Genomic DNA, 20,872 nt, shown 5'->3' on the forward strand with positions numbered 1-20,872 from the left:
CTCAACCGCAGTGTGTATGTGTTGGGGGCAGTTCTTTAGGAGGGTCAGTATGTCAGATTCACCTGGATGGGGGTTCAAACCATGACCCCCTTCAGAGAGTTTGCTATTCTCCTAGAAGGAAAGCCACACTGGTTTGGAGACCCTTGCTACTGATAGGATAGCGACCTAGCCTGGGGGGTGTTCAGAGAGAAAAATCCCTGAGAACTACTAATACAAAGTTATAGTTAATCAACATACTTCCGAATGGTTAATAGAAATAATTTCATGTAGTCATAGAGATCTGGTTATAAAGTTAATACAGAAATTTTATTGCATTCTCTTCTGGAACTAGTGGTTTATGCAGCATGCACACAAATATTCATATTGCTATCTTCGCATAAATATTTTTTGGTCTTGGTTCTCTTTCATTTAACCAGTAGTATAATAGCTTTACTTCTGTTTATCTTTTTACAATGACAGCTAAAGGTTGCATCTCCGAATGCGGCGGTCTGACTTAAGTGTGGTGCTTAAATTCTAATAATAATGAAAAATAACTCATCAGTGGAAACCCTTTGGAAAAGGGCACTCGAGGAGAAAATTGTTCTTGACGGTGTGAAGAGCGCGGCTGCGCTCCACCAACGGGCAATCATGAAGCGCAAGAGAAAACCGGCATTAGCATCAGAGAGCATTCTTCCAGATGCCATCAAAATTCCCCTCGTCCTGCACACGCTCAGCGCTCTGTTCCCCGCCACCTGTTTTATTTGAATTAGCAGCCAGAGAGAGGGGAGGGAGGGTGTACATCTCACTGCACTGAAATTTCCAGGAGCCAGACTTTATCATGCAAAAATACTTGAGTTTTGTGTATTTCTTGAAGTGGAAACATCAAAAGAAACCCAAGACAAACAGCAGCCCTGCTGCGATTGGCTTCTGCTGAATCTGAAGGGCAGGAGGCCTCTTTGCTATGGGGAGCAGGACTGTGAAAGTGACTACCCACGCTGCGGAAGAAATGATGGCATGTGAATGACAAAATTTATGTCAGAATATTAAAAACTCTCTTACGGTCAGTACAGGGAAACAAAACATAGCAAAACTAATATATATTAAGTACACTGTAACTGAAAACATTAGAAACAGTAAGAATCCAAGTGTTTTATTGGTTGGTAAAATCCTAAATAACTTACAATGGAGCATCTTTTCTGTGCCTTGGGGAATTGTCTACTGCTTTCTAAATCTGCTAACATTTTCCCTTTTTGTAAATATATATCTTTATTGATTACAGAGAGGAAGAGAGAGGGATAGAAACATCAATGATGAGAGAATCATTGACTGGCTGCCTCTTGCACATCCCACACTGGGGATCTAGCCCACAACCGGGGCATGTGCCCTTGACCGGAATCAAACCTGAGACCTGTTAGTCCACAGGCCAATGCTCTATCCACTGAGCCAAACCGGCTGGGGCAAACATTTTACCCTTTGTACCTCCAATATCATCACCTGTCTCTGAGAGTCCTTCAGGGTGGAGATTTTTGCCAGTTTCCCCTGGGACAGCTTCACTTTTTCTGTCACAGCCACTCTCCTCGTTTAGGTTTATTTGGTGGGTCCCCTCCACGAAGTGTCCCTGGCTGCAGTCTCTCAGGTGGCAGGAACATCAGTATTTCGCCGGTCAGCTTTGTCTCCTGAAGTCCCATGTTTGGTGTGAATGTCACTGCCAATGTTAGCCCATGTGCTTCCTTTGCTGCTCTTTCGTTTCTGTTGGCCAGTTCCCTCTCTCAGTTGTCCATTTTGTTAATAGCATGTGAGTTTCTCACTGGGGGACAACGAGGCAACACCACCGCATGCTCTGCGGTCTGGGTGTGAACCACATGACAGAAGTACTCATCAATAAGGTTGGACAAAGTGATGGCCAATTATCCAAGTGCCCAATACACCAAATGACCAATTTGCTTAAAGCTAATTAATTGAAGGATCGCTTTAAAAATGATTAATTCACCAAATGGCCAAAATTACTCATTAATTAAAAACCTTCCTTTAAGGGGGTAGTCTTCTAGAATATATTCAATGAAATAAATATTTTATTCTTGGGATCATATTCTTCCTAACTATCCTATATAATAAAGAAGTAATATGTAAATTGAACACTCCAACACACAAGATGGCCACCCCCATGTGGACACAAGATGGCTGCCACAAGATGGCCAGCAGCGGAGGGCAGTTGGGAAGGACCAGGCTGGGAGGGGAGGGAAGTTGGGAGGACAAGGCCTTCAGGGGAGGGCAGTTAGGAGGGACCAGGCCTGCAAGGGAGGACAGTTGGGGGAGGGGGGACCCAGGCCTGCAGGGGAGGGCAGTTGGGGGCAACCAGGCCAGCAGGGGAGGGCAGTTGGGGGCTAACATGCCTTCAGGGGAGGGCAGTTAGGGGTGACCAGACCAGCAGGGGCTGGCAGGGGAGCAGTTAGGCATTGATCAAGCTGGCAGGGAGTGGTTAGGGGGTGATCAGGCTGGCAGGCAGAATTGATTAGAGGCAATCAGGCAGGCAGGCAAGCAAGCAGTTGGGAGCCAGCAGTCCTGGATTGTGAGAGGGATGTCCGACTGCACGTGTAGGCCCGATCCCACTGGGGTCCCAGATTTGAGAGGGTGCAGGCTGGGCTGGGCTGAGGGACACACACTCCCCACCACCACCACCACCCCCGTGCATGAATTTCATGCACCAGGCCTCTAGTAGTAAATAAAATATTAAATCATTAGGTTTTAGAATAAAGTCAAGAATATATTCCACATATTTATAATATTAAAATCTTCATAAAATAAATGTTTGGTAACTTTGATGAATCAGCCATTAGGTATTAGGTGTTTTGGTCATTAGGAAATGAGGTCTCAGCTCTTGGCCAACTGGTTTTCAGCAAAATGTTGCCCCGCCCACCTCTCTGTGCCCTGTACCATCCCTCCTCTGGGCTGGTTTGGATGACCCTGCCCCATGCCATCGATGTCCTGTACTCTTCTTTCATGGTTATTGCTGGGCTGTTTTTTAATATACTAGAGTATATATTTTTATTGATTCCAGAGAATAAGGGAGAGGGAGAGAGAGACAGAAACATCAATGATGAGAGAGAATCATTGGTCGGCTGCCTCCTGCACCCCACACTGGGGATCAAGCCTACAACCTGGGCATGTGCCCTTGATTGGAATCAAACCTGGTCTTTTCAGTCCACAGGCCCACACTCTATCCACTGAGCCAAACTAGCCAGGGCAATCGCTGTGCTGTTTTTGACCTTGCTTAAATGTCCGCCTTCCCCTTTCCACTGCATGCTCCACCGGGCCAGAGACCAAGACTGTCATGTTTATCTATATCCTAGCACTGAGCACAGAATAAATACCATTTCTATGGGAAACATATTGACTTCTTCCTCCAATCCAGGCACCGTACTGGTGCTTGGCATGCACCATCTCATTTATTCTTCTTGCAATCCTACGAGGTGGGTGAAATTATTTTTACCATTTTATAAATGAATAAACAGAGGCTGGAGTCCCAGAGTGAATACATGATCAAATAAATTTCAGAACCTGCTAAGCAGCTTCTCAGTATTAGGCATTTCATAAGCATATGTTGAATTAAATGCTCACTAGTGTTCACTCAGAGAGCAGCTGCTGGGGAGATACTGTGTGCCAGGAACGTCTGTCTGCATTGTCGCCACAGAGCACACACAGGATTGTCACTGAAAGAGGGGCTTTGAGCTGAGCCTCCAGGAACTCTGTCTGAAACCCGCTGCAGAACCAGCTCAGTGTGTGTGTGGCTACCTCTCTCTCAATCAAGAAGGCGGAGACCCGCAAGTTGCCTCTGGCATGGTGGGTCTGCACCAAAAGGAAAAGAAAACAGAGATGGACGTCCTGCCTGTCAGCCTGTACACTGGGGCCTTTGGTACTGCGGCAACAGAACACACTTGGTGTACAGGTCCACAGCTGCCTTCACCAACATAAAGAGCAAAAGCCAGCCCCAGCCGAAACCGGTTTGGCTCAGTGGTAGAGCGTTGGTCTGCGGACTGAAAGGTCCCAGGTTCGATTCCGGTCAAGGTCATGTACCTTGGTTGCGGGCACATCCCCAGTAGGGGGCATGCAAGAGGCACCCAATGTATGATTCTCTCTCATCGATGTTTCTAACTCTCTATCCCTCTCTCTTCCTCTCTGTAAAAAAAAATCAATAAAAAATATTATTTAAAAAAAAGCCAGCCCCATCTTGCTCCTGCCTTCTAAGTTTCTATGAGTGCATCTGATTAGAGGAACCTAAGGTACACCTGAACCCTCGCTGCAAGGGAGGCTGGGGATTTATAGTTCTTGGTGTTCCAACCTAGTTGAAGACTAGGCTAGATGGTGCATGCCAATTTACTATCTTTACCATCCGCAGGGAATGAATCCTGATGTTGGCGGAATGATGCTAGCAGATCTGCACGTCTGATTTGTCTGTGCGGGAGAGGAAGAGAATTGTCCTGGATTCATGTACACTCTCACCCCTAACCTGATTGCTATCTAAAAACACATAAATGACATTGGGAACGCCCACATTTGGGAAACAAAAGAGAGCAGAGCAATCTGGCTGATGGGGATTCTAAGCCCACAGTCTTCACTCTGTCAGCCCGTTGCCCCCATGAGCCAGCCTGCCCCCAACAGACAGGAACAGCCACTAGGATTCTTTTCTCAGTCACCTCAGCCGCAGCCATCACATAACCGCATGCCATTCCAAAAGGAGTTCCCAGCCCCATCCTCAGAGACCTCAGAACGATGGCACGTGGAGGAAAGGGCCGCCATAACAGACACAGAGGAGCCCGTTTGCTCCGAGGCTGTGACCAGCTTCTCAGGTATGTAAATATCTCCAGGAAAAGGGGATAAAAGTAATTTACATGGAGTGGGGAGAGGATCACAAAAAGCAAGATTTCCTAGAAGACTATTCTGGGGATGCATAAAGAGGAAAAAATCCTGGCATTAGCGCCATGTGTACAAGCATGCGCACAAAGACCCTGGTCTGTGTGGCCCAGCACCGCCTCTTCTGTTGTGTCCACCAGGACCCATCAGGCCCAGGCTGACCTCACGAGCCCAAGAGATGTGTGGAGGCTTCTGGCTGTAAACTGGAGGATGTGATGCTTGTACCAAACTTTCCTCTCAGGTGGACATCCTGTGAGCTTTTTAAATTTAGATTTTTTAAGGTCTAAAATTTTGTATTGCAGGCCATATTTCTATTAATATTCCCCACTAAATTTTCACTCACTTGGGAACAAGATGTAAATGTACCTGACACCGGGATATGTTTCTTTAATATCTTTATTATAAAGGCCAAATGGAATGTCCCTGATATGCTTCTAGCATCTTCATAAAAATTCTAGGAGGGCCCTGGAGGCGTGGCTCAGTGGTTGAGCATTGGCCTATGATACAGGAGGTCAGGATTCAATTCCCGGTCAGGTCAGGGCACATGCCCGAGTTGTGGGCCTGGTCCCCAGTATGGGGTGTGCAGGAGGCAGCTGATCAATTATTCTCTCTCATTACTGATGTTTTTGTCTCTCCCTCTCTCTGAAATCATTTTTTTTAATTTCTAGGAGGCAAATGTGACAATGCAAAGCTATTCTCTAACATGATGACCAGTAAACATGTATTGCATGCTTCTTCCTTGCAGGTGTGGAGCAACTGTTGTGCATGGACTGACTCATTTAACACATCAGCACTCTGAAGAAGCTCTGTTCTCACCCCGGTTTCCAGCTCTGGAAGCTGAGACACAGACAAGGCCACACCTGAGGTCACACAGGCAGGGGGACTGGAACCTGGCAATTCCCCTCTGATTCTGCCCTCCAGACTTAATCACTAACCGTTATCTCATCATTTTATTTCTTCAACAGACATCTATGGAGCATCTTCTCAGGGAGACCCTATGCCAGGAGGTGAGGGTCCAAATCTAAGACCCAGCTGCTAGTTTCACAACACATGCCCTCCAGTTGGGGGTTGGGACATAAATAGGGCACCTGGCCCAGGTCTTCACTCTTGATTATTGCATACCCTTCCACTAAAGCCAGCTCATTGGTTTGCATTGCTTTGGGTACTTCCGGGTTGTACTTCTCCATAGGAATGAGTACTATTTCAAGTTGATTTCTGAAGCTTGTTAGTTTGTTTTCCCCTACTGGGAAATGGCTTCCCAGGAAGACTGCAAGTGTTTCAAAGGCATAATTTATACACAGAGCCTAAGAGTAGGCTCTGTGGCTTAGGGTCTCTTTTGCTTTGCTCTGCAAATGATGAATGGGACCAAGTAGGCATTTGAAAACAGCTAAAATCCAGAGCAATGAAAATTAATTTAAACTAAAACAAATATTTACTAGGGTGGCTGGAAAATCTTGCAAATGTTGAAATATCAGAAAAGGAACATGATTTATGGTGACAGAGTATATTTGCTAATAGTCTTTGGTTGCATTTGGCAAAAATCAGCTTGAGCTGGTTTGGGCAGAAAAGGGGATTTATTATAAGTCTATGGGGTGCCTCATAGAACCAAGGGAAGGATGAAGTTAGGCCTCAGGGAGGAAATTTAAACAAGAATCAGAAAAGAGCCCCCCCAAAAAAAGACTGAGGTGTGTCTGTGTACACATGTACATACATGCATACTGTTGACTGGCTTTTTCTGCTTCTCTATTTCTGTGGCAGAATATAGCTAATCTAACACATGAGCCCATCCCAAGAACACTGAGTTCAACTGTCTTTTAGTACCAATTTGAGTTCCAGGAAACAACTTCATTGGCCTATTGAGTCGGGCTTACAATCCTGATCTAACCAATTTCAGCCAAAGTGGACATGGCCATTTATGCATCCAAGCTTCCGATAAATATATACTAAGTGCCTACTGGGGAAATAGCAGTGGCCACATGGGTATTTTCATTCTTGTGCATAGTTCTTAAAGGGAGAGGATAGCTTATGTCTTCCCCAAACTCCCCCAAAGATTTCTCCCATGCAGTCTGTAAGTTTTTAAAAACAGTTTTAAATCATGAAAACTTACTATATCATGGGGTTTCCCTAGGATCCTAATCTTAATCTTTAGCCTTTATGCATTGATTCCTTTCTTTCAATGACATTTATTGAGTCTCTTCTGTGTATTAGATGCCAAGGAGACTAGGATGCCTAGTGTTGAAGGGCTTATGTCCCTTATGAGGGACTCAGATTTTTGAACAAAATTCAGCAAGTCTTTATTGAGATGCAGTTGCAGATATATTACATAAGAAATATTGGGGAACCATGGGGCAATGAGGTTCATTCAACCCTGGGGCCAGGAAGGGATGGGAAGCTGATTTTGTGTTGCTCTACCTTTATAACATTTAATTATTATATATTACCTAATAATATTTCATTATTCATGGAGGAATCTTAAGTGCATATTATCAAGTGAAAGAAGCCAATATGGAAAGGATACCGAGTGTATGATTCCAATTCTATGACATTCTGGAAAAGAAAAAACTACAGAGATAGTAAGACCTGTGATTGCCAGAGGTAACAGGGGCTGAGGAGGGAGGTCAACAGGCAGATCTGGGACTCACTCTGCAGGATGGGGAATTTCCCATGGATCAGCATGGGAGCAGTGTACAGTTCAGTGGAATAAAATACATTCACATAACCATCACCACCATCCACCTCCAGACCTCTTTTTAAAAAATATACTTTTATTGATATCAGAGAGGAAGAGAGGAAGGGAGAAAGAGTGAGAAAGAGAAACATCAATGATGAGAGAGAATCGTGGATCAGCTGCCTCCTGCCCACCCCACACTGGGGATTGAGCCCACAACACAGGCATGTGCCTTGATGGGGAATCGAACCCTGATCTCCTGGTTCATAGGTTGACATTCAACCACTGATCCATGCCAGTTGGGCTACAGACCTCTTTGCATCTTCTCAAACTGAAACTCTGTATCCATTAAACAACCCGCTCTTCCCTTCCCTGGCCCCTGGAACCTACCATTCTATTTCCTGTCTCTCTGAATTTGCTCAAGTTTCTTGAAGTGTAAAAGTGGATGAATGCAAACCAATTGAGACTTTAAATGAGTGTGAAGACATAGACCCAGCACAGGGGAATAGAAAAGATAATGGATGAGAACAGGACTGATCAAAATTAGTAGCACGTGCTGGTGTAAATTTCCTAATAAGTGATGTTGTTGCTAAGGAATCTTCCCTAGCACCCTATCACCTTCTTCCCACGCTTCACATCTCATTTCTCATCAGATCCCAAATGATCTTTGTGGCCTTCATCTCCTTAGACTAAGAATGCTAATGATCAGGTAAGAGCAGTGAAAAACCAAATTTTCCCATGTTCTTCTTTTTCTTTTTTTTTTTCTCCTCATCTTTGAAAGCTGATGTTACTGAAGAGTCTGAGCAGCATCATGTCAGCAGCATTGAGTGGAGAAAAAACCCGCCAGCAGGGAGAAGCTGGGTGATGGTGCCAGCCGGGGTGGGAGGTCACGGCACAGGAGGCGGCCAGCACTCCTCTGGATGTAGAGTTCAAAGGAAACTCTAGTAGATTTGAGCTTCAGTAAGTCCCCAGGCCAAAGGTAGACTTTTCAGTAAATTAATAATCTCTGATTGACATCTGATGAGTTCTTTCAAAGACATTTCCCTTCACACTGCCCTGACCCCTGACCTTACAAAATGAATGGAGTGACTTTTTTATTATGTCTTGGTCTATCTCTCTCGCTCCAGAAACCTTGAGAATGCCAGCTAATCAAGTTATACTTAGGCCTTTCTGCAAATGCTAAATGTTTGGTACCTTTAATGTTTATAATATTGGTTTTGGAGAAGTTTGCTTTAACAAAAATTCAGAAAGTAAAAGTTCTGATGAGAAAAAAAATAATGTTTCATGAGTGCATTGCATATTTACCCGAATAAGCAGCTCTCTAATTATGTTTATAATGCTGTCATTTTTTCCCTAATAACATAGAAGATTAATATTGTAAAGTCAAAAGTGAAAAATTATGGGTAACTATAAATGCAGACCTCAAAGCTTAAAGGTTCAGGGGTTAAGGTGTATGTTGCATTGCAAACAAAGAAGAAATCCGAAGCTGGCATTAAGGGAAAGAGAACTGACATTTACTGAGTTGTACCATGAGCCAGGAACTGCTGGGCCTTGTGCTTGACCTCACTGCACTGCAAAAGCTACTGCTCTCCAGATGAATAACTTGTGTAAGGCCACATAGTTGATAAGTGGCCAAATCATTTCTTCATTTGAAATTAGTTATTGGGCACCGAAGAAGGGCCAAATGTGGAGGGTCCAACATTAATTTTCATGGAAGTCCTAATATGTACCAAGCACCCCTTTTAATGAATTATCAAGAGTCCTCACACCTACTCCTGAAACTAATACAAAATAATATTGAATGTAAACTATAACTGAAAATCCAAGCCATCAGATGATATTACTAACTTTGTATTGACTATGGAAGCTAAAGAAGACGAATAATTTTTCCCAAGTCACATGGAGAGTAAGTGATGAAGCTAAGTTTTGAATCTAGATCCAACTGATTTAAAAAGCAATCTTTTTATTACTGTGTTTTCATTAACCTCTCTGAGCCTGTTTCTAGCCTAAAATGGGACTCACAACAGCTCTATTCATAATAGCTGAAAGATGGAAACGATCCCAGTGCCCACCAAGTGCTGAATTCATAAACAACGTGTGGTCCCTCCATACAGTGGAATGGAGTACTGACATACCCTCGACATGGATGAACCTTAAGAACACTATGCTAAGGGAAAGAAGCCAGACATAAAAGACCACATCTTGTGTAATTTAATTTTCAGAAATGTTTACAATCATGGAGGCAGAGTAGATGAGTGTTAGCCAGGGTCTGGGGATAGGGGGCAACGGGGAGTGACTGCTAACAGGTACAAAGCTCCTTTCAGGGTGATGGAAATATTCTAGAATTAGACAGTGGTGATGGCTTGACAACCTTTGTAAATATACTAAAAACACTGAATTTTATACTTTACAGTGGTGACCTTTATAGAATATGAATTACCACCTCAAAAAGGAATAAATAACTAAGGTTAACTTGCAGACCTCACATGTCAGATTCTGGCACACTAATTACTCAGATTGTTGTGAAGATTAAGTGAAGCAATTCCAAGCAAGTTTTGGGCACCGTGCAGGGCTTGTCAGGCCTGGAAAGGCCCTCACCAACTTTCAACGCTAAAACGCTGTGCGGGGAATTCTGATTTGGCCACTTATCAACTATGTGACCTTAAACCAGTTATTCATCCACAAGACTGAGGGGAAGGGCTGGGCAGTGTGGGCGATCACAGCCCTGCAGTGGGCAGCTTACTCTCTGCCCCTCTTTCCTTCCTCAGGGACAGCCCATTGTCTATCCATCTGTCTGCCCACAGGACCTCAGAATCTCCACCTGCCACCAGTTCTCCACAGTCTTGCCCTCCCTACTGCTTCTCCTCCAGCCCAGTGAAAATAAAGCAGGAGCACCCCGGGACGGTGCTTGTTCAGGGATGTGGCTTCCTGGCTATGGCCTCATATCGTGCTAACTGAACGTAACAGGAAAGGAGAGAGGGAGAGAGACAGAAACATCAATTATGAGAGAGAATCATGGATCGGCTGCCTCCTGCACGCCCCACACTGGGGATCAAGCCTGTAACCCGGGCCTGTGCCCTGATGGGAAACCCAACTGTGACCTCCGGGTTCATAAGTTGATGCTCAACCACTGAGCCACCGCAGGCCAGGCGCCCACTCTTTATTTTTAATTTCTCTTAATTGTTGAAAGTATTACAGAAACCCCCTGTTTTCCCCCACTGACTCCCTCCACCCTGCTTCCGCCCCCTCCCCAGGCCTTCCCTGCACTAATTAGCTCACTCTTTCTTATTGAGCAGCATGATTCTCTGACAGCCCAGATAGTAAGGGAGCAAGAGTTGAAAACTGGCCATATTTTAAACTGTCTTTCCAAAAGAGTCTTTGCTTTTTCTGCAACATATATATTTCATAAAGGAAAAGGAGTTTACAATATTGCTAGCTTCAACATATTCCAATGGCACGCACGTAAAGGAAGATGTTAAATCCCATTTGAAAGGCCGTGCCCATTCCGGACCCAATGGGACGCGATGGAGCACTTACACTCGTTACGGTAACTGCGAGCCCTCCTTAAACACCAGCGATTATCACCTCCGCGGCCTGTCGGCCTCGGCAGAGCCAAATATAGGCCCAGATCCCTTCCTCCTTTCGCTCGGAGAATCCCGAACTGGAAAACACGGAGCCATCTGGTTCCCCTTTGGAATTGCCTCGTATTATAATACACACTCACATGTGATAAAAGAAAAAGCGGGCAACATATGGTGCGAGGGGCTGAAGGCATTTGAATGATTGCACCAAGGGCCACTTTTAGCTCATTTTATACATGGCCAACATTTTTTTTTTAAACTTTTTTTTTTTTTTTGCAAAGTCATTTGCAACAGTGTATTTGTTTGCCCAGCGTGATTGCATCCTTAATCCGCTCTTTTGATGTTAAATCAGAAAGTGACAGTGAAGTGGAGGGACCATAAATCAACAGGTTACGACGGGGTCTCTCTGGCTCAGAATGTCACGTCAACCAGCACATATTGAGGCAATTCTATAAATTGGGTTATCTTGGGAAGGGGAAAAGTCAGCCAGAAGAAGAGGGATGGGGGGAAGAGCATAGTAAGCTCAAAGCAGCTTGAAATTCCTGATTGGAATCAGGATGCTCAGCTTACGTGATGGGCAGTCCCCACAGCTTCATCTGCCTGGAGACCACGTGTCTGCGGGTCAGTGGCCCACAATAGCAGCCTAGTAGGACTGTCTTGCCTTGATTACAGAAGGAAATGTCTTTTCCCAGTAAAATCTCTTTCTTTCCATAGCAGAATCTTTATTTGCTCTCTCAACCCAAGACTCCTAAACATTATCTTATTTTTTATTTAACAACTAGTAGCCCTGCACACGAATCCGTGTGCCAGTAGCTCTCTGTGGGGCCTGGCTGCCTCACACCCACTGCCCAGAGGCTCTCCTCAGCACAGAGGCCCGTGTGCAACTGGGCACAGAACCCTTGCCTCGTCACCGTGGCGACTGGGGGACTCCAGCAGGGCTGAGAGGACTGGGTGCCACCATCTTGTGGCTATGGGCGCTGCCATCTTTGTGGCAGAGTGATGGTTATTTGCATATTACCTTTTTATTAGATAGGATTGCTTAGGGGAACTAGGTGAAAAAGGTGAAGGGATTGAGAAGTACAGATCCGTAGTTACCGAGTAGTCTCAGGGATGTAAAGAACAACATAGGAAATATAGTCAATAGTGTTGTAACACCTATGCATGGTGCCAGGTGGGAACTCAAAATATTGGAGGAACTGTTTTGTGAAAGTATGATTGTCTAATCACTGTGCTATACCCCTGAAACTAATACAAAATAATATTGAATGTCAACTGTGATTGAAAAATAAAAATAAAAAATGTAAGAAAATAATAAATTTTAGCCAAAACTGATTTGGCTCAATGGATAGAGGAGAGGGTTGGCTTGGGGCCTGAAGGGTCCCGGGTTTGATTCCAATCAAGGGCATGTACCTTGGTTACAGGCATATCACCAGTAGGGGGTGTGCAAGGGGCAGCTGATCGATGACTTTCTCTCATCGATGTTTCTAACTCTATTTCTCTCCCTTCCTCTCTACAAAATCAACAAAATATATTTAAATAAAAAATAATAATAATAATAATAATAATAAATTTTAAGAAAACAATTACTTACACAGAACTTATTCCATGACAGGCATTGTTCCAAGGGATGGCAAGTATATTAACTCTCATAATATAAACATTGTAATACTCAAAGCAGTCCTATGACATGGGCATCATTTTTTTAAATTATTTTTTTAAATGTATTTGTATTAATTTCAGAGAGAAAGGGAAAAAGAGATAGGAACATCAAATGATGAGAAAGAATTATTAATTGGCTGCCTCCTGCACACCTCACACCCGGGGATGGAGCCTGCACTCCGGGCATGAGTCCTGACTAGGAATCGAACTGTGACCTCCTGGTTCATAGATTGATGCTCAACCACTCAGCCACACCAGCCAGGCCCATAATTATTATTCTCATTTGCTGATGACAAAACTGAGGCCCAGAAGTAACTTGCCCAGGGACACAGAACCAGTAGAGGGTAGTTCTTGGACTCAAATCCATTTCTTGAATCATTCATTGGAAATAAAGAAAAGAGACACATGGTTATCTCAGGTAAAAGGGGGTCACATAATACACATGGCCTCTTGGAATAAACCGGGGAGCTGAAAGCCTCCAGCCAGCATGAGGGACTAGAACTCTCCCTGCCTCTCTCAGTCATGGTTGTCTGCCAGAACCTCCCCTTCTCTCTGCATGTCTCCATGCCTCCAGCTTGCTTTTGGTCTCCCATGGTTCCTACCTTCCTCACAGATCCTTGTGCCTTAAGCTGTACTGCAGCATACTCCTGCTCCCTCTCTCTGCTTTTGCCTCCAGTTCCTCCAAAAAACATGGCTGGCGACTCTGTTAGGCCAAACCACAGCAATTCCCTGGACAGCCTAGCATTGCCTTCCCTTGAGTCAAGACCATTCCTGCCACTCTACTAATTCCATGAGGGTGACAGTCTCCAGAGAGGGCTTCCAAGAGTTCCCTCACCCCCACATGTATGTGCTGTAAGAAAGGAGTCCGTTTCCCTGCCCTGGAGTCTGGGCTGGCCTGTGGTTTGCTTTGGTCAGTGGTTTGTGGCGGAAGGGACTGTCTGGTGCTTCTGAGACCAGATCTTAATGTTACTGACAGCTCCTGTCTCCTTCCTCCTGGAAGCAGCTACCATGTTAGGAGTCTGACCACCCCAGTTAGAAGGAAGCCCAAGCTCTTACACCATGTGATGAGGAAGTGAGAAAGAGAAAAAGAGAGAGACACACAGACAGATAGGCCAACTGACCTGGTGGATAGCATAGAGCTCCCAGACTTATAAGCACAACTTTCTTGGACGTTCTGGCTCAGCCTAGCTCAGGTGATACCACCAAACGAATGTTGTTAGCTGACACACGTGGACCAAAAGGATCATCCATCTGAGCCCTGAACAAACTTCTGACTCACCACATCGCAACGGAGCTGCTTCGTTGGGACCAATGAGGGACACGGGATTACCGTTAGCTGTGCCCATGCATCCAGCCAGGCCACCGGGGGCTAGGGAGCAGGGTCATGTGGCTTTGGGACTGTAGTCCTATCAGTGAGAGGGAGGAAGCATCATACAGAGAAAAGGGCAGGAGTGTGGAAGTCAGGTTTAAATCTCAGATAAGTGACCTTGTGGAAGTTACATCAACCCTCTTAGCAACTCTCTTTTCCCCAAAAGACTGGCTCAGAGAGCTGGGGTGAGGCCAGGATGGTGGAAGGAGAGAAAGGTAGGTTCTGTTGTAGCCAGTGGTCGCTGCTCCTCCCTGGCCCCATTGGCAGGCATCTCCTAGACATCCATTGGGCTCTCTGGGTATTACCTTTTCACTATTTCATCTTATGAAAAATGTTATTAGAAACAAACTAGCCTGCCCTAGCTGGTTTGGCTCAGTGGATAGAGCATTGGCCTGTGGGCATTAGTCCTGGGGTTCAATTCCAGTCAAGGGCATGTACCTCAGTTGCAGGTTCAATTCCTGGCCCTGGTTGGGGTGCACGCAGGAGGCAACCAACCAATGTGTCTTTCTCATATCGATGTTTCTCTCTGTGTCTCTCCCTCTCCCTTCCTCTCTCTCTAAAAACCCGAACCCACTCTGATGGCCCCAGAGAGTAGGAAACTGCCTTCCAGGGTTTTCCTGCTGTCTCTATCCCCAACATCTGCTTCAAACACTCATTGACCCCCAGCAAGGTGGGGGGCCTGTGCTAGTGGCCCAGGTACAAAGACGGCAACTCCAAGCTTGGAATCGAGGAGGCTGGTGGGGGAGGCAGATGGACACAAACACCAGCAGTGGTGCATGGCAGCCCACGAAGAAGCCCAAAGAACTGGAAAAACACCAGTTCCAGAACTGGGATGAGACATGGGGGTGAGTGCAAAGACACTCTTGGAGGGAGAAGAATGGACTAGACTAGGAGTAAGACTCAGATTTGTCTGGTGAGAAGAGGGGGCTTCAGAACCCCAAGGACAAATCTGGTAAATATATATATATATATATATATATATATATATATATATATATATATATATATATATATATATAATTTGAAGCTACTCAAAATGAAAACAGATTTAGGTTTAGATTGATTGAATCACATGGATAAAATTCCCCCAAATAATCGGAAACTTTCAAAGTTAGTTGCATGAAGAGCTTGAATAAGCAGAAGAGTCCATTAACTGTGGCAGTGAGAAGACAGTCACAGAGAAGGTGAAAATCAGGGCCCCGCACACAGCAAAGGAGTTGCCAACAGATGGCAAGAGCTGTTGCAGCACAAGGTGGTCTGGACATGTCTCCTCAGTCCTTGGTCCCCATCCACCTGACTTTGGGTCATGGTGGTGGCCAGCTGGCAGGCACGCTGCTGGTCTCCCCATTGCATACCATGCAGTGTCTCTGCACTTGGTTTGCTGAGGGAGGGGCGGTTCTCTCAGAGCCCAAGCTCACTAAATGCACTTGTGCAGGTACCACCTAAAAGTCCAGGGGTTAATGTGCTTGTGACAACCCTCAGCTAAGGAGAGATGGTGCCCAGCTGGCCACTGTGGCCCAGTGGCTGAGCATCAACCTATGAATCAGGAGGTCATGGTTGGATTCCCGGTCAGGGCACACGCTTGGGCTGTGGGCTCAATCCCCAGTAATAGGCGTGCAGGAGGCAGCCGATCAATGCTTCTCATCATTGATGTTTCTATATCTCTTTCCCTCTCCCTTTATCTCTGATCAATAATAATCAATAAATGAGAGATGGCAGTTAGTGGATAAATGTGGCAATTCTTAGGCATGTGCATGGTTACTAGCACAGAGGACTCCCTGGTAGGATTGAGCCCATTGTCCACAGCTGTGACCCACTCATTAACACACCCTTTATTAGCCCCCCCTTCCCCCTCTCCCTACTCCGTCACTCACCCCTGCTTCCTGCAATCACCTCTCAAATTAAAATCCTGCATCTAAGTCCTTATCTCAGGCGCTCATCTCAGGGACTCAGACCCAGAGACAGCTGGAAATGAGGGAAGAAAAGATGAGGTGCCAATGAAGATTGCACACTTTGCGTGAAAGGTGAGAGGCTGATTGAAGCCAGAAAGGTCTTTACAAAGGCAGACCTCCTGCATCCCACATTGCCCCGTGACTGACCTTGCCTAGAGACCACCTCCCGCTATATCCAGAAGAACTGAGCAACCATTGGCTGAAATCTGAACACGCCAGTCAGGGCATGCTTCAAGAAAGCCTCTTTGTAATAGAGGATGCAAGAAGTCACTAACTATTGATACACACAACGTGGATGGATCTCCGGGGTATGCTGAGTGATAAAACCAAGTGACAACCTTAGAGTGAGGGCAAACAGATCAGCAGTTGCCAGGAGCTGGGGTTAGAGGAAGAGTATGACTATTAAGGTGTAACATGAGGGGGTTTTTTTGTTTGTTTTTTGTTTTTTGTGCTGATAGAACAATTCTGTATCCCGATTGTGATTACTTGAATCTACACATGTGATCACATTTCATAGAAATACAAACAGGAGAATGCTTTAATAGTTTTGTATCTGTTAATTTCCTGGTCTTGACAACTGCTCTCTTTATGTAAGATATTATCATTGGGGGAAGCTGAGTGAAGGATACACAGGAAATCTACTATTTTTCCAATTTCTCAGTTTTAAACTATATCAGAATAAAAAGTTATCAAACTGGAAAACATTTTAAAAAATCGAATGCCAAAAGCTGGAGGGGAGAGAGGGAGGGAGAGAGGAAGGGAAAGAAGGAGGGAGAGAGGGAAAGAGAAGAAGGGAGGGAGAGAGGAGGAGGAAGGGAGAGAGAGAATGTTTTGTCCATATTACTGGCATCCAGGGATGAACTAATGAGGTAATCCATGTCAAGGGCCTGCTCCAGTCTGTTCAGAACAAACATCATCAGTTATTATTATTGACAAAGATAGTATGATTGTTATTCCAGCCACCTAATCAGCCAATAGACTAAGAATTTAGTGAAGGCATTTATTGTACTGCTTAAGATAAGGGACTGAAGTATTATCTGAACATTTTCTTTATCCTGATTCCCCTTGGCCCCAGCTGCTAAAGAGAATTTCAGCTCAGCTGAACGTGATTCAAACTGAAGTTGGGAAACGGGGAGGGGGCTGGTATCAGTGACCAGGAAAGCAGTCTTTGATCGGGGCATCATCCAGTGAACTTTATGCAGCAATGGCATTGAACCTGATCCCGATGAAAAGAAGATCTGCCTGCCATATGTATGGCTTCCACACAGAAGGCTCTGGGTCTGAAATGTAGGTGCACGCATGCGTGTCTGAGAGACCCAGGGCATAAGCAACCATTTGACTAAAAGCCATATGATGGTCTGGAGAGCTGGGGCCAGGTGGTGAGGAAAAGGCTGCAGCCACATGAAGGGAGAATCAGTCACTGGAGCAGATGTTAGAAACCAAAAGTAGGCTATTGGAAGGAAAGCAGAATTCCTAGAGAGCTTGCAAAGTTTAAATCTTTTCATGCAAGCAATTAAGCAGACCATCAATTTGGGGAATGTTTAACAATGTTTTAAAAATTATTTTAGGGTCCTAAGTGTTTAAAGAAACCTTGAATGTTAAAGCTGTCAATTTTTAACTTTAAAACTCCTCAAAGGCATACATTCCATGACCATCTCCCTCAGGCCATTTATCTTTTAACAGATGAAGGGCTGAAAGTTCACAAGTCATGAGAACAGGGAAGAGAGAGAATCCACAATGAAAACATGAACAGAGGTCAGGAATAATGTTTGCCTGGCTTCAAAATGGAAACCTTTCAACCCAGGTTACAATAGCACCAGTAGGAATTTACTATGAACAGAGAGCTTGCCAAGACAGAAAATCAAGGCCATGCCAAGAGGTATCTAACTACTTCCCCCACCCAATCAGACCTTACAACAGAGTTTCCCCACCACCACCACCACCAAATTAAGCTCTAGACCTGCCTCAGTAATCTAACTTCTCTAGGCTAAGACCACTATTTCTAAGGAAAGGTTCAAGAACAGAAGAGTGGTAGCTTTGGAGATGGCAAAAAATAAAAATTAAAAAAAAATGCCAGGCTGGTCCCAGAACCAGAGGTTGGAACAAACTGATTGTGCAGGTAAATAGTGATTTGTGAAGAGACACGTCAGAAGGGGATTCCATTTTCAGAGCTAGCTCTGCAGGAGAGCTGAGAACCATGTAACAAGTAGGACCTAAGAGGGCCTGCGCAATTTCTCCCACACAGTAGGTGCTCAATTAATATTTATTGGATGGATGGATGGATAACCAGATGGAGGAACATAGTAAAGGTAGGAACACTGTGTTTCTGGTTTTGGCAGCACTACAGAATGACACTAGAGGTGCTCCTTAATTTTTTTAAAGATCAAATGCTTTTTGTTTTGTTAAAATCAGAAAAAGAGAAATCTCTTTTCCAGAAGCACAGGAGAAAGGACAAGGAAGCCCATGTGCCATTTCTCACACTAAAGCATGTCACATGCCACCCAATTCTCTGACAGTGGTCACTCCTGCGAAGTCTGAGGCTCCTGTGAGTGGGAATGTCCAGGGGACAGGATTCTGGGGTTGGGAGTCCAGCCCTCAGGAAGAAGATCTGGGTGTGAAGCAAAGTTTTCAAGAAGATTTGTAGCTGACAACACAGCAGTGACTGGTTGGCACTCAGTGGGTTAGGTGAAATCAGAAGAAAACCAAAGGCAGAGCCACGGGGGACACCGGTGTTCACGGGCTGGTGAAAACAAAGGGTTGCCAAGGGATTGGAGGAGAACCAAATAAATAGGAGGAAAATGCAAGACACTAGAGAAACATGTTTCAAGATGGAGGGAATAATGCCGAGCCAAGAACATTTTTGAGTGTTTTATAGGCTACAGAAAAGGCATCATGTGGAATGTAGGATGATTAAGAAGAAAAATATTTAACTTATCAAATTTGATTACTAAAATCTTTAGAAAAATTAATGTATTATAGCATCATGTCCTATAAACAGTTGAGACATTTTACATAATTTCGTATGTGGGTACATAATTTACATATAGACCTTTTTCTGCAGGGCCAGTAAACTTTTTCTATAAAGGGCCAGACAGTAAATATTTTTAGCTCTGCAAGCCAGATAGTCTCTGCCACAACTACTCAACTCTGCTGTTGTAACCCCAAACAGCCACAAACAACGTGTACTTGTACGAGCAGGGCTATGTTCCAATAAAACTTTATTTACAAAAACACGAGACAAGCCAGATTTGGCCTAAGAACCCCATTTTGATGACTCCTCATCTATTAGTAATGTCTTTACAGATCTTCTCCCTATTCGCAATCAGATGCCAAACGGAGAAAAGTGCGTAAACCACATTCAGAGCACACCTTTCCACATTCAGAAGTACAGGCTGATGCTGAAAACGTCATGTGGACCTTTAACCATCAGAGACACGGGCAACCATTCATGGCTACGGAGAGGTACTTGCTTATGACAAGAAGTTCTTCTGTCTGTTAGTGTAATAATGCTGTGTACTATTTAAAGTACTGAGAATTTTTACTCCAAGCTCCATCTATATGAAAATGCCATTCTTTTGTTTCTTTCAACTACTCATGTTATAAGTCACTTTTAATAGTCTGTGTAAAACTAAAAGAATTTTAATGAGATATACACATGTATGTTTTAGTTTTTTCCAAACATGATTTGCATACATAATGTTGAGGAAAAGGGAAGGTGTTTGAAGTCTTAAGAGAGAAATTTCTCAGCAAATTCTTAAGTGCATTCAATACAATGCAAGATTGCAACCCACTTCAAGTCTTAGAAATGCTGTATTCCCTTCACGGAGCAAAAAGTCAGTATTTTATAAGTGTGTGTGTCTACTTATGGCAGCGAGTCATTTGAGTTTGACTGCTCTGCAATGCATGCAGTGGGTTTTGTGAGTGCTGCGCATTAAATATTCCTAGCAAACAGTAGAATTGTACTTTGTGCCTCCATTAAAGACACAGTCATCTGATTTGCGTTGGCCAATAGAACATGAGCCAATGAGGGGGTCATAGGCAGAAGCTTAAGAGCCATAGACGGCTCTGTTCCTTGGCCACAGTGACCAGCAAATTACAGTTGGTCCGTGTTCTTTAGGCCGGGGTCCTTGTTTCTAGCATTCACTTCTCCTCCGCCACCAGGCCCCGGGTTTTTCTGGCCAGACCCTGGCTAGGTAGACACTGAATTAATTGAATAGCTTTATCCAATTAATTGGACAACAGCTCTGCTAAAGCCGGGGTTAGACAGTAGTCCTCACTTAACAACATCAGTAGGTTCTTGGAAGCTGCGACATAAAGAGAAACAGCTGATGAAATCAAGTAGATCATAGACTGATACCAACAAGAGGTAAGTTCCTACAGCATAGCTCTGGTCACAAAATACCACCAAACGTCAAAATAAAGACCCCAAACACTCCTAATATGAAACATTGGAGTAAATCTGAGCTACACATACATTTGAGAAAGATGAATAAACACAAGCAAGAGGATGATTTCCCAACCTGCTGATTCCAGTTCAAGGTTAAGGTGGCTGGAGCCCATCCCAGCAGCTCAGGGGGCCAGCGGGACCCACCTGGACAGGTCACCCTTCCATCCCAGGGCCACCCAGATCTCACCTGCACCCACAAAGACTGGGATAGTGTAGACACAACAGGTCACCTCACAGGCACATCTTTGGGATGTGGGAGGAAACCCAGGCAGACACGGGGAGACTGCAAACTATACACAGTGGCCC

Source organism: Pipistrellus hanaki (genome assembly GCF_964339955.1).
Source record: "Pipistrellus hanaki genome assembly, chromosome: X".
NCBI lineage: Eukaryota > Metazoa > Chordata > Mammalia > Chiroptera > Vespertilionidae > Pipistrellus > Pipistrellus hanaki.